General features: G+C 44.0%; 1 non-coding gene across 1 annotated transcript; it reads left to right on the top strand.

The window, feature by feature from the left end:
* The first annotated feature begins 9,368 nt into the window (after nt 1-9,368).
* Nucleotides 9,369-9,475, top strand: LOC117803658. Its single transcript, XR_004627595.1, has one exon. It is a non-coding gene; the product is annotated as a U6 spliceosomal RNA (small nuclear RNA).
* Nucleotides 9,476-13,404: the final 3,929 nt, after the last annotated feature.

Raw genomic sequence — 13,404 nt, 5'->3', positions numbered from 1 at the left:
AAAGGAGGCACTAAACAGTGGTTTTGCTTAATGACATTGTGGCCAAGTGTCGGCAAAGAGCAGATATGTACGCCCCTGGGTTTTGACGTGCACAGCCCCCAGGCCCCACGGCAGCACATCGGCCAGGCTAGCTGACTGCAAAGACTGTGTCTACGGTGGAAAAGCCCCACCTCTCCTTGATGACTGTGTTCTCATGCAGCTCCCTTCCCCCAACCTCTCTTATCTCCATTTTACTAGTCTAGGCATACAGAATTCTGCTCACACTGAAATTACAGTGAAAACTTGGATCCTCCTTGATCAGAATACAACCGGCCTCTCCTTCTGTAGGCCTGCTCTCCTCCCAACGTCAGAACCTAATTCGTGCCTGCCCTGTGTCTCAGTTTCCATTCACTACTACTCTGCAGAGGAGATAAGCTGTCATGGCAATTTGCTCTTCCAGAAATCTTTGGTACTTATTATGTGCCGGGCCCTGGAGACGAAATAGAAAACAAGACAAATCTTGGGGTTCAGTCAAATAAAACATATCGTCTCTTCTCACAGTTCTGGTCCATTCTGATATCAGGTATTTTCGGGGTGATCTCTCACATACAGTGAACTCAGTGGCATGGTCATGGGCTAGGCTGGCAGGCTGGGTGGGGCTGTAGGGCAAACAGCAGGGGCCTGTGGCTTATGGCAAGTTCAGCACTGGGACGGAGGGTCTTTCGCACACACAGGCTTGGGTATGCATCCCTAACTCTCCACCCGGATCTCCTACAGACCTGCACTGCGGCTGCACCCCTGGGGAAGGGGGCATGGCGCTCACCTGCACCCCCAAGGCTGGTAACTGGTGCCAAGATGGTAGGGGTACTATGCTCACTTCTAAACACAGCTTATTCGTGTGGCGGGCTTTCTGCTTCCACACGCAGCTTTCCTCATTTGAGCTCATGGTCTAGGCAGGTTTCAGACTCCTTGTTACACATCCAAATCACTCAGTGAGGGGGTGGCCACGCTGGCTGAGAACTCAGGGCTTCTGGCTCTGGGAGGGAAGTGCCCTGCGTGAAGGATGCTGGGCAAAGACCACTGCGAGAAGGGGATAAGCCCACTTAAGTCACATGGGGTGCAGTGCTAAGCAACGACTGAAGAAGTTATGTCTTCTGACCCTTTCACTGTTGCCTTCTCCATCCCCAAGAACAAGAGCAACTGAAGCAGCTCTAGAGTTGAGCGGGAGGAAGAGCGAGGGACGATGGGAACAGGGGCTGCTCATTCTACCTGGGAGCAAAGTACCATCACTTTAGCAGCAAGGGGACACAGGAGAGGGGCTGCCTTCCCAGTGCAACCACGTCAGGATACAAGAATACGATGGCAAGGGGCCCCAGTGGGGGCGCGATCGGCTGGCTGTCTGACTCTCGGTCCTGATCTCAGGGTCCTGGGATCGAGCCCGGCATCGGGCTCTGCGCTCTGCGCTCAGCGGGCAGTCGGCTTGGGATTCTTTCTCTCTGTCCCTCTGCCTCTGCCCCCTGCCTCTCTCTCTTTCTCTCTCAAATAAATAAATAAAATCTTTAAAAAATACATAAGATGCCAAAATAAGTGAATAAATAAATAAATAAATAAGACGCCACTCTTCACACCAGCCCAGGTGGTTGGGGTCTGCAGCTCATCCAGAGAACAGTTTGGTCTGTACTGTGGCATTAAGTCTTCCTATGAATTATTACGAAACGACCCCAGGATAGTAAAAAGGTAAAAAAAAAAAAAATGTGCGTGCATATGTATGTGTCTATACATCTCTCTACAGATAGGTAGATAGATAGATGTGTGTGTATGCGCATTCCCAAACACATGTATATTTCAACATAATGTTGGCTGGTTCTCTTTTTCAGCTCAATAAAACAATAAATCAGCAAGCAGCTTCCATCTGCCAGGAATGATATTAGGCACTAAGGGGGACAGAAAGAAAAAACGGACATAGTTCCTACTTTCAAAAATTTATGTTCTGGTGCATTTAATTTTCCCTTCTAAAGGAAAACCTTTGTATTTTATCTCATAGCAATTTTTAGGAGCTTGTGCCCTCTGAAGGAATTCAGAAGAGTGAAAAGAATAAGAGAGTAGGATTTCTATTCACCCAGGACAGATTTCTTAGCACTCCTGGCTAAATAAGGGATGAGTTACGTTCCAGAACGTACTGCGCGGTGGGCTATGGCCAAGTTTGACTATAGGAGAGGTGCTCACCCGCTAGCTGCTTTGTAGCCAAAGTTTTGTATTGGGTACTGCATGGTTGAACGCTCAGTTGTTTACATCCTTACTCTTCCAGGTTCCGGGCGAAAGTCTTAATTTAGACGCAACCAGTTATCTTAATTTAAAAAAGGCTAAAGGAAGATGTGGAAGCTGTCCTCAAACACTGAAGATCTTTCCTATTTGCTCCTCAACCAGGACCAATGGATAGAAGTTACAGGCCGATTTTAGCTCAAATAAGAAAGAATTTATGAGTTGCCTCAGGAGATAATGAGCTCCCCGGCATTGGAAGTATACAAGCAGATGGATGGCCATCTGCCAGGATTGCCAGAGAAGGGATCCCAGCACTGGATTAGGAGGTTGAATGAGGTACCTTCCATCTCTAAATTCTTGGAATCTCAGTCTGTCTCCTTGGCCCGAGGCAAAAAACAAAAAACAAAAAACAACAACAAAGCATTCAATCTTCGGAGAAATGTAACTCCTATTGTTGAAAGTAAACACGTGCCTTATGTGTTTGGGCTTCTCTTTAGATGCATGGGCACTTTTCTTTAAATGCAGTAAAGATACTTAATATTAGAAAATGCAAGAATCACTTACATGCTCTATTGACAAAATTAATATTATTGATACATTCAAGTGTTACTAGGTAAATAGCACTAATGGCCTTGTTAAAGAAGGAAATCTATTTACAAGACAGGACGATAGTTTCCAAATAAGACCAATTTGAATAGATGAACATCGTGCTTGTTTTTTAAATGACTTCTTATAATGTGCACACATGCGTACACGTTCAGGAAGGAAAACAGTGAGCAGAGAAAAATGAAAAAGTATCTCAATATATCTACTGTTTTATGCCTTGGAGTCAAACTGTACCACCTGCCAGAGGAAGGATGGTTTTCTTCATGCATTTTCAAGCGTTAAGCACTTGGGTGAAACTCCACACGTGGAGTAATACCCTGATCTTTGGAATACAAATCACTCCAAGTTACCCTTCCCTGCCCCCCCCCCAGTCTGATGGAGTGCACTGCTTTTCAAATGCTTATTAGGCAGACTGTAGAGGTGATATGGTTGACTTAAAAATTTGGCGGGGAAAGAGAAATAGAAAAACGAAATTGGAAGAAAAAAAAAGGCAAAAGCAGACCCGAGCAAAAATACCTATACATAAATATTTAGACATTTAATAACCAGAAGAGAATGTAGGTCTTCCCTCCCCCCACCCCCAGAGACAAGATTTGTATTTTCTTCATGCTCCTGTAAGGATCTGCTTTATGGTATAATTGGGTAAAAAAGTGGATGGGGGCAGAGGGGAGAAAGTTGGTCACCTAACAGGGCTACTGCTGGGGTGTTTTCAGTCTTCAGTGGGGTTTTGTGAACGTTCCGCTCACTGGCTGCTGGGTGCCAGGCCCTGTCCTAGGTGCTGGGGAGGCAGGTATGAGGAGATGCGGTCTCTGCCCTCCAGAAGCCCCCTCAGTCCTTCCAGTGAGGCACGGAGAGGCCCTTCTGTAAGAGTCCACCCCCCTTCACTCCAGTCCTCAGCTCCACACTGCTGCCGCTGCACCCTACTCACGAAAAACAAAATAAAGCTCTCACATAGAAAGCATTCTCAAGATACATACCTTTCAGTTCTGTGATTATGCAGGTCCCTGGGCCCTCTCCCTACCACTCTAACAACCGACATTTGCACCCACTTCACAGTTTGTAATGTGCTCTCACTGCTGCCGTCATACATGTGTCCATCAAAGCCCTGACTTGTGGTGTCATCCCCATTTCAAAGATGGGAATGTCACCCACGTAGCAGTAAATGATGTACCTTCAAGTTGAATTTTCTGATTTTAAGCCAGAAAATTCTCCTTCCACTACAGTTCTATCTTAACAACTACTCTGCCATCCTGATATAATACCTATCTATTTTCATTCATTCATTCATTCATTCATTCATTCATTCATTCATTCACTTTTATGTTAAGTAAGCTCCATGCCCGATGCGGGGCTTGAACTCATGGCCCCTGAGATCAAGAGTCGCTCGCTCTACAGACTGAGCCAGCCAGGTGCCCCCTGTTGTAATACATAGAGAACCGGAGGAAAGAAAGTGTTTAATGGAACAAAGCTACGCACATCTTGGTGAAGTGAGCTGCTGGCCACACTTCTGCTCCTTGTACCTGAGCCAAGCCACCCATTTTGCCTTGGGCCAAATGCAAAGATATAATCATTCTTTGTAGAATGGAAAACACTGGTAAGATCAAAACCCCAAATAGCTAGAAAATTCAACCAATCACTCCAAACAAGAGCAAAAATTAAATCTTACTTTTAGAACAATCTTACTTTTAAAGTAAGTTCCAGTGTATTTTATTCATAGCTCTCTCCTTGTGCCTTGTTTTATATATATCTCTCCCAGAGGCAGGGTCTAATGTGTATTAATTTCGTAGAAAATAGTTGGAAAACATACCCTGGGCTGACATACACTGTCCACTAGGTATATATCTTTAGTCACCAGCATGGACACTAAACCCGCCAGTATTCTAGATTCTTAATTCAGACAGAACCATACTCTTCTTCGTATGCAAAAGAGCACATGGTTGACATTTAATGAATGTTCGATAAAACAGAAGCAGTACTTTGAAGTAACGATATCTGAAGAATCTCATTAAGCACAAAGTAAGACAAACAAGCTACTAGCACACATGTGGATTTGCGTAGCTAGGCACCTTCCCGCCGGCTGCTACGAGAGACACGGGCCAGCTGGGATCTCACCCGACGAGCTGGACAGCATTTTCCACCCAACACCATGGCGAGAGACAGAAAAAAATAGACTCTTTTGTCCAGCTCTTTTCCCTAATTATACCTTGGGACTAAATAAAGAAAACACAGCACACATAATCAGAAATAATTTGAAGTAAATGAAAGGCAACAGAGTGGAGGGCTTAATCATATGATCAGTGGCAAGGGTCCGAGGAAATGGAATAGGAGCACCACATGGTCTACGATGGCAAGGAACAGAGAACGGGATTCAAAGCCAGGGGAGGAGTCAAGAAATTAAGCTTGGTTTCCAAGTTCATTCAAAACCCTTTGTTTGGTGGCCGAAGGAAGGAAGAAGAAATGACATCCCCAGCAGGCAAACAGCTCGTTAATATCCTAGCAAAACACTAACCTCAGATAATAAGAAATATTATGATGTCTCCAGAGAAGCGAAATTCAGATTTATTTTCCCTTCCGTAGAGTTCCATTTAATAGAGTATATTCAACCTAGCTGAATAAATATCAAGGAGCTTAAAACATTGTTTAGGAAAAATACTTCACGCTACTGACATCTGGAAACCAACCGACCTGTTCAAAAAGCAGGTGGGGACATTTCGGTTGCTTTGTTCCTCTGAAAGGAACCCTGGTGTTCTGTGGTTCCCAGCTGCCCAGCATCACGAGTGGGTGAGGGGGTGGGGAGTAGGAAGCAGAGGGAATGAGAGGTGGGAGGGACACCTCCTTGGTGCAAAACTATTGAGGGCTTCTCCTATTGGGTTTATTACAGTGTTTTACGAGCAATCCAAGAGATTACCCACACATCTTCACTGCTCGGGTTGCACTGGACTAACATCACATAACAAATGGCTTGTAAAAGGTGTCCAAATCTTCTAGATGATTAAACCTAAATAAACTGTCTCCTGTCTGGGATTTTGGTGCCATATCATTTCATCGTATCTGCCTGACCTTTGCCAAAACCGGGAGAAAAAGGCTGAGATTAGGATAAGAATCTAGGAAGCAACACATTACTTTCACTCCCTTTCCAAACTAGGTTTGTTTCTGTCTTTTAGTGAACAAAAAGCAGAGGGCTGTTAGGAAGGTTTGGGTCAGCGGCCTTATGTTCAATAAAGACTGTTCTCAGCTCTCAACATCACTGGCATTTTGGGGAAGGGGGTGAAACGTTGAAACTAAACACAGAGCTCCCCTCATATCTTGAGGGGCGGTCACACAGTTGTCCTGAACCAAGAGCGCCTCAGATCTCTGGCCACATTAGGTGTGTGTCTTATGAAGGGGAAAAACAAACTTGCTAGCCAACTGACCTCACCGTCAGTCAAAGCATCAGTAGACCCCATCGAGATTCTTAAAAAACAAGACCGTTAACCAACCTTATGTTTTCACGGATCATCCCAGCAACGTCATTGCTTCAACTTGGGGCTACAGGCTTTTTAGGCTATCGGATGACCAAACACACGTACTAACTGAGCTCTTCCTAGGTATTTCACGTTGTAAAGGGCAGGCAAGAGGCAAGAAAAAATTATTGCCATTGATCAAGTGTTGACTCTGTGCTGGGTACTACATCCTTTATATTTATCTCTTCTTTTTCATCAACACAACCCTGTGAGGTGTGCGGACAGTGCGTTCCCGGTGACAGGAGCTATTGAAGCATGTTTAAGGAGTGTAAGCAGGGGACGGATGAAAGCCTTGCATCACTCAGCAGGGGAACAAAGTGGGCAGTTTCTGAGGCGGTTCTTTATTTCCATTTTTTTTAAAGATATAATTCACATACCATAGAATTCACCCTTTTTAAGTGTACCATTCAATGACTCTTTGTGTATTTGCGAGGTTGTGTAACTGTCACCATCATCAAATTCCGGAACATTTTGATCCCTCCATACTCATTCGTATTCTCCCATCTCCCAGCCTCTGGCAACCGGTAATCTGCTTTCTGTTTCTATGGAATCACCTATTTTAGACACTTCATGTAAATGAATCATACAATCTGTGGTGTTTCGTAGCTGGCTTCTTCACTTGGCGTGAAGTTTCCAAGGACCATCATGTGGTAGTGCGCATCATTCCCGTTAGTGGCCAGATGATCTTCCATGGTGTCGATCGCCATTTTGTTGACCGGTTCATCAGCGGATGGACTGTGAAATGCTTTCCACTCTGAGGTTTGATGAATGCAGGGTTCCTGTTCTATATCCAGCCAGGACACTAACATGTAGGACTCAGTTCACCACACTTGTAGCTTCTTGGCGGACATGTCTGTTGACAGACCACTGCCTAAACTCCACGTGGCAAATGGAACTAATTTCCCATGACAGCCTCCCTCCTTCACTCTTCCCCACTTCTGTTAATGGCAACACCGATCTCCCAGGTGCACGAAACAGTCTTTTTTTTTTTTTTAACTCCTCCTTCTCCTGCACAGTGACTTACACGCCAACATTTGTAAATCCTACCTCGACTATACCATTTCTCCCTATTGTCATGACCAATTTCAAGCCTCTTATTGGCTATTCACTCAGCTTTCCACTAGCTTTCCTATCTACTACCTGTCCCCTTTCTACTCTACTCAGTGTGATTCAGTTGCTGGATTTATCCTTTTTATGTTCAGCTGTGTCCAAACCTGTCCCAAGATCAAACAGCTGAAATGAAATGCAAATTTCTACCCCCGGTCCAGTGTAAGTTAACTTGCAATTTAGTAAGGGAGAAAGGCAGAAAAGCAATAGTCATGCACCTGTCTTCGCTATTTGATTGTAAACACACGTTTAAGGGAAAAACTGTTTCCACAGCAGGATCATAAAGACAAGGCTTTGGTGGAAGCTAGGCCTCCCCTTGAATTCTAGCTATCCCCCTAGGGACATCGGAATCACCACAAGCTTCAGTTACCTCATTTGTAAAAAGACCAAAAAAAGGCGAAAAACAGAAAAACCACTTACCTCTCGGGGCGCTTGTGAAGATTAGGGGTAACGTACATAAAGGGACAGCACCTGCCATGTACTTCGTACGCAATGAACTGCAGCTGCTACTTTCATCCTCCCCAAGATACGGCACACTGCTCTGCAGAGTGGGTACCCAAACACACTTGTCCTGCTAAGTGGCAATGTGGGGGGTTGGCAGACTACAGGGGGAAGCCACAACTGCAGAAAGAATTGGACAAAGAGAACGGTAACTAGTGGTTGCAGAAAATGAGAAAAAGGAGCTTGGGAAGATAAGCAAGACACGGACAGATAGGTACGTTCTAGGCTGGTGTCCGAGCAAAGGGCGAGGCAGGAGCCCCTGGAGGCAAGGGGAGGGGGGCAGGGAGGAGGATAAGCCTGAGTGGAGGCAAAGGGTCACGATGGGTAGGAGAGGGAAATTAAATTGGCCAAATGAATCATGGACATCTCAGAAACCACGTAGAGTCCAGTCTCCATACAGCAGTCCCCAGGAAGCCATTACGGTTCTTGTGCAAGCAAGTGACATGAGGGTAGTTGTGGTTTTTTGGAAAACAGGACAGGAAGCGAGGCGCATGACAGGAGAGCAGGAACTCCTGCTCGTGCTGGTGTTTTAGATATCCCCAAGTACAAAACGACCTGGCCACGGCGGAACAGAGCAAGTTGGAAATCAGAAAGCCATTTTGAAAGAAAGAAAAGAATCACAGGCCCCAGTAACAAATACTATAAATGATCCCCACCTTTTGCCTCTTCCCCCTAAGGCCAACATTTTAATTTTTTTTCCCCTCAAAACATCTTCAAACACTTTGCTCCTCCAGCTCCTCATTTTCTGAAACAAAGCGAGGAATAAACTGACCAGTTAGTCAGTCAGCCCTATAGTCACAGCCACCAAGGTCCTCTGACCCAAGATAGAATGATTCCTGGTTATTTTCATCTACCTGCATGTGCCCGGTCTTAATTGCAGTTCGGCTCTTCTCTGAAGAGACAGGAAGGAAAACTTTGAGAATGTAAGCCCATCAATCATAATTCACATTTACAGCTCCAGAATCTTCCCCACACACTCCTATTAAGAGTGCAGATACCCCACAGAAAGCAAACATTAGGCTCTATATGTATTGCGGCCAAATGTCACTGAAGGCCCAATCAAGTTAGAATTTATTTCAAAGAGGCTACTTTCCAAAAGGAAGACGAAAAGGTCGAGAAAACCTGAGGCTTTTACTTTCAATAGGTGGCAAAGGCATAGGAACAGTTCTGTTGTGCCTCTTTTCCTTCCACTTGAGCTGTTTATAAATATTTGATTGCATGAAAGCTTCCAAGTTCTCTGGGACTGATTCTTGCTGGCTGGACCAGTTTTTCGGATGGTACATTTGCTGGCTAAATAATCAATCCAGCTGCCTCATGTTCCGGGCACTCAACTTTTGTGAATTCGCCAAATTTCAGAAGAGGCCATCCATCAGGACAGGAGCGGGAATGGAGGTAAGATCTGTCAGTCTTGTGCTCACTTTGGCAGCACATACACTAAAATTGGAATGATACAGAGAAGATTAGCATGGCCCCTGAGCTAGGATGACACGCAAATTTGAGAAGCGTTCCATATTAAAAAACAGGAAAAAAAAAAAAAAAAGGATCTGTCAGTCTCTCCTCAGCCAATGCTCAAAAAGTCTCCTCTGAACCAGGAATGTCAGATCTGCTTCCACAAAAGCCCTCAAGGTTTTTGGCAGTGAGATCGGGACAAAAGGAAAAATGTAAATAATGCCTCATCAGACTAGGTCATACTCAACGAATGAGAAGACTCTATCAAAAGAAGAGATGCCAAAGAAGAAGAGAATAGAAATTTCCAGGGACAGACTTCAGTGAGTGACATGAAAAGCATACTCCTATTTGGAGAAACACATGAGGCCAGGGGAGGCTAGAGCTCACCTGGGACTGGCCAGCGAGCCACCGCTAAGCTGTGCCTCCATGTTCCTGTGTCACCAACTTCGAAGACTGTCAGGACTGGAGGAACCAGAGGAGAGAGAATCATCACCTAACTTCCTCAGTAGAGGATGAGAAGGCAGAGGTCCAGATGAGGTAAATGACACCTTCCAGGTTAGACAATGAGCTAATGAGAGCAGAGAGTAGAAAGGACTGAAGGTTTGGTTTGGTCATGCTTGCCTGGACTTATGGATGGCTCTCTCCCCATGGATAGGAGGGGAAGTCAGGGAAAACCCCAGAAACCCTGCCCCACATCACCCTTCAGACCACGATGTCTGGGCTACGGGGTTTGCGTTCTCCAGGAAAGGTCTCAAGGTATATGAGATTCATATTCATATTTACATATGAATATGAAAATCACTTATGCTCTTTACTGCAGTAGATATAGTAATATATGCATTTTTAGGAAGATAAAACACAAAGTCTCATTAAATAACCAGTGTAATTCAGTTTCTCATTAATTAAAAATGTAAGCAGCTCATATATTTTAAGGAAATAAAGATGCTTCCAGACTACCAAGATCTACTTAAACTGGAAGATAAACCCAGTAGTGTCAGCACACTGCAAACGGAAGGAGGCTTTTAGCAAGACGAAAACCACTAGTTACACACGGTGGTGAATTTCTGGGACATCTGCTACGACCACACTCCACCCTTTATAATAGTACCAAAACGGCACAAGTCCAATATGCAGGTTTCTTGAAACCAGGTGTTTGGGGCGCCTGGGTGGTTTAGTCAGTTAAGCATCTAACTTCAGCTCAGGTCATGATCTTGGGGTCCTGGATCGAGCCCTGAATCGGGCTCCCCACTGAGCGGGGTGTCTGCTTGTCCCTCTCCCCCTCTCCTCCCCTCCACTCATGCTCTCTCTCTCAAATAAATAATCTTTAAAAAAAAAACGCACAAAAAAACCAAAGTTCTTACTAAATCACCAAGTTTTTTTCTTTCTTTACATTTAAAAGAACAACTAGGTTAAGTATATTATTATAGAGGCTAGCAACCAAGTTTTAAAAAATGAACATACATTCCCTCCCTCCTTCTCTTTCTCTCCCTCCTTCCCAATCTTTCTCCTTCTCTCTCTCTCTGTCTCTCTCTCTCTCTCTCACACACACACACACACACACCTCTAAGCCTAGAGTTTGGACACACAAAACCATTACAAAACATGAAATATGGCTGCAGTAGTAAGAGAGAGATTTACATATTCTAAATTCATTCATTTTTCACCTTTCCTGCTTTAAGTATTTAACTCCAAGAATAAAATACCACCACCACCAACTTTAGAGAGACACTGATCACATGCTTGGAAGTTTCTCATTCACTCCCCATAACTCCGTTAAGTATTATTAATCCTGACCTGCAGCCGAGGAAATGGAACCCAGGAGGTAATCTGCTCGGGGTCACACAGCAAGTGAGCAGAAGAGCTAGAACTGAATCCAACCGTTCCGGCTCTTTTCACCACCCCGACAGTTCTCAAAGTATGGTCTGCAAACCCCTGGTGGTCCCCAAGACTTTTAGGGATACAGGGAGTCATAATTATTTTCATTCAACTACTAATTTGGAAACATGTGTCCACCACCGTGAGACTTTTCCAATGAGCTCAGTTGTTGATATCAATGTATGTGAGCTTTTGATCCTACATAAAGAAATGTGTCAACATTTGAAGGACTGCATAGTTCAGCAAACCAGTATTTTCCAAATTACCGATACAGGATACTACAAAATCCTACATAGGTACAAGACCCCATTCTTCACACACTGAAGTATAAAATGGACTGATGGATTTTAGCGTCACAAAGTATAAAGAGTTCGGTGATCTGGCCTTAGATTCCACACTGCTGCTCTCTTTTAAGAAACTACCACTTGTTGGGGCGCCAGGGTGGCACAGTCATTAAGCATCTGCCTTTGGCTCAGGGCATGATCCCAGCGTTCTGGGATCAAGCCCCACATCAGGCTTCTCTAGGAGCCTGCTTCTTCCTCTCCCACTCCCCCTGCTTGTGTTTTCTCTCTCGCTGGCTGTCTCTGTCAAATAAATAAATAAAATCTTAAAAAAAAAAAACAAAACAAGAGACTACCACTTGTCAAGTTTCAGTGTAGAATCGAAATACCCACAATCATCTGAAAAGGCTATTAAAATACTTTTCCCTGTTTAAAATATGTCTCTGTGTGAGGCTGGATTTTTTTCACATACTTCAACCGAAACACCACATAGCACACCAGATTGCAGGCAAAAGTAGATACGAGAATCCAGTTGTCTCCTACTACGGCAGACATTAAAGACATTTGAGGAACTATAAAACGCTCTTCTCATAAGTAATTTTATCACGGAAAACAGTTACTTTTCATAAAAACATGCTAGGGGGTTACAATTATTTTTAAACGAATTAATGTTTTCCATTGGCTTTCTCATAATACATTTTCTCTGTTACATTCTGATAAGGTAAATGTCAGTAGGTACAACCACATAAACACAAGCTCCTCCTGAGGCCCAGAACAATTTTTAAAAGTATGAAGTGATCCTGAGAAAAAAACGATTGAGCACTGCTGCCCTTCATCATTTAAAATAATGATAGATAGCAGGAAAAAAAACTGCTCTGTACGGATGCTTCTGCAAAACATTTTAAGAATTATCAAGAGGTACCCTCATTATTGTTCTTGATCAGAATGCATTCAGTGGCCCCAACCCTTTGGTCCCATGTACAAAGAAAGGGATCCCCTGGAATAAAATGCCGTAAAGAAAGCCTTAAGTTATAGGGAGATCCAAAAGCACCCTGATCAAATGAGGGGAAAAGACCTTAGAACAGAAAGAGAGCTCTACCTACCTTAAATGATTTCACATCAAGGCCTCGGCTGACGCTCAGGGAACGATGGTGTCTCACTAACAATATGCGGGAAAGCAAACAAGCCCCTTGATGGCTAAAATCAGGCAAGCGCTTGTTGTGAGCAGGACGAATTGTACTTGACATGACAGAAAAAAAAGGAAAAACCTATATCTAGCTATTTATCTGTAATGTTTTAGGACATTCGTCATAGTAGGAAGACATCACGTTCCATTGAAAAGCAACTACTTGTCGGGATAGATCTTTCAAGTTGGTATTATACCTTTGGTGAACCAGTCAGTCTTGTGGCTTGGAAGAGGCAGCCAAAAGTGAAAGAAACTGCTCCCACGAGAGACAGTGCTCCTCCAGGAGCCAGTGGGAATGGAGGAGGTATTCACTCCCCCCCAGCTATGCTCGTAAACACACCTGCAACTAGGAACAGGTTAATTTCCACAAAGTATATTTGAAGAGCCATAGTTTTTAAAAGGCTTAATTTAAAATATCCTACAAAACACAAAGCATTTCTTGCTATGCTTATTAGATCAGCCAAATATGCCCCTGAATGACTTAAAATTCAAATATCACTCCAAGAATAAGTCAAATGATACCTCTGTGTCAAAACCAACATACCCAAAAGCCAAACTCGGCGAGCCTTCAGAGTTGAAATGCGATCCATAAAAGCACAGAAGTGTTGCTACTTTAGTCAGTCCAGCGTTGGGGATAAGAATGGTAATAAAGACA

This window comes from Ailuropoda melanoleuca, chromosome 8 (assembly GCF_002007445.2).
Source record: "Ailuropoda melanoleuca isolate Jingjing chromosome 8, ASM200744v2, whole genome shotgun sequence".
NCBI classification, from domain to species: domain Eukaryota; kingdom Metazoa; phylum Chordata; class Mammalia; order Carnivora; family Ursidae; genus Ailuropoda; species Ailuropoda melanoleuca.
The sequence above is the reverse complement of the archived record's forward strand: the minus strand, read 5'-3'. Positions and strand labels throughout refer to the sequence as shown.